The following is a 2,082-nucleotide window of genomic DNA, read 5'->3' as shown; positions in this document are numbered from 1 at the left end:
AAAAAGAACGATGGAACGGGTGCTTGTTCCCTATCACGCTTCCCGTGACCAGCGTGTTAGGTGGTAGAGCGCCAGGCGCATTAAATGCCCTGGCTCTCGTGCGCGCGTCAGGCGGCGGACAGTGTCCTTGTGCTCGACGCCTTCCGATTCGCTCGAGCCCATTTCCGTATTCGACGGTAGTTAGCGCTCGACCCCTGGGCGGTTTGCTCGACGTCTTTTCCGTCTTCGAGGCTGCGACCGTCAATGACCGCACGGCTTATTAGAACGTCGAGTTGAGGGTCTCGATCTGTGCACGGGTAATCTCGTTATGTGCATCAGTTAGGATACCCTTTACCGATACCCTCGACAACATCGAATCTTATGGCACATATACGGAGCATTAAATATAGATACAAAATAATTAATTACATAGTTTGTCTATAATTCACGAGACGAATCTTTTGATCTTAGTTAAGTCATAAGTCATGGTTGGACAATATTTGTCAAATACAAACGAAAGCGTTACAGTGTCCGAATCCAAAAAAATTGGATCCAAACAGGCTCTTAGTTTTTGGAAGGTGCTTATTGTGAGGTATAACGTGCGTAGGTATAGGATAGTCTCAATGCTATAGATTACATGTGGTTTCTATACCTAATTAATTTCTATAGACACTATATATAGAAACTATAGTCACAGTGGATAGTTTCTATAGAATAATCTTTTATCCAATCACATTTATTCTCTCTCCATTCTCAACCAATTATATCACTTCATGTCTTGGATCTCGTGTAGATATGGTTTATAACTTAGACCTGATTTCTATGATTTTTGTTCTCTCTCTTCAATAACTATCTTGCCACATCAGCAAAATTCTTAGGTAGCACTACAATAAATGTCTATAGAAATTATAATGATTTATGCATTGAGAGTGCCCTAAGGGAAACAGTAAAATTAAATATAAAATATATAAAATGTGAGTACATATGCAGTAAAATTAAATTTCATGAGACGTATTCTAATATGATAGGGAAGCAGGTTTAAATGGATCAAAATACTTGTATCCTAATTGTGTTTTGTGTGATTTGTCTAGAAGATACTAAAAAATGCCTATGACAGGAACTTTTTATTATATCTTTCTAATATAAATATAGATTATTAAATTATATATTAAGTAAATTTTTTTGGTTGTGATTTTAGGGGGCGTTTTTCCATCCACTTTTTCATATACCGATAAAACAATTCATTCTCCTTTCGATCGTACTAGTCTCAGCATAACATTTTTCCTTCCTAGCGGGAAAAATGGCAATGAAAAGTTTGGTCACTAGGTCATCCTGTTTTACTCCCCGCCCAAAACACTGAGTCCTCACAAACTTATTCCGTATAATATACCGATGGACTATTCATTCTCATTTCGATATTACTAGTCTTAGCATTACATATTCCCTCGTAGCAAGAAAAATGGCAAATGAAAATTTTGGTCACTATAGGTCATTTTTTTTATTTCTCCCAACCCAAAACACGAGTCCTCACTAACTTATTCTGTAACTTTCCGTATAGTGCATGTTTAGCTACCGGCCACATAATGCTGCCATGCGCAGCTACGCCGTGACGTCTAAAAACACTCATAATGCAGACTCTATAAGGGCACTCACAATGCAAGACTCTATCACAGAGTCCAAGACAATTAGTTACATACTATTTATGATATTTTGCTGATGTGGCAGCATATTGATTGAAGAAAAAGGTAGAAAAAATAAGACTCCAAGTCTTATTTAGACTCCAAGTCCAAATTGTTCGAGGTAATAAATAACTTTAGACTCTATGATAGAGTCTGCATTGTGAGTGCCCTAAGAACACTCGTAATATAAGACTCTATCATAAAGTCTAAGATAATTAATTATATATTATTTATCTTCGACTCCGTGATAGAGTCTTGCACTGTGAGTGCTCTGGTGCTCTAAAGATGTGGCTCGCAAATGCACCACAGTTTTGAACGGGGAAAACTAATAGCTGTCGCTCGTGAAGACTGAACCAAACAACCGCATTTTCATGGCATGCTGTGAGTTGGGCATGGCAACATGTAACGGGGAACCAAACACAAC

The sequence above is a fragment of the Sorghum bicolor genome, chromosome 9 (genome assembly GCF_000003195.3).
Source record: "Sorghum bicolor cultivar BTx623 chromosome 9, Sorghum_bicolor_NCBIv3, whole genome shotgun sequence".
NCBI lineage: Eukaryota > Viridiplantae > Streptophyta > Magnoliopsida > Poales > Poaceae > Sorghum > Sorghum bicolor.
This window is presented reverse-complemented; position numbering follows the sequence as displayed.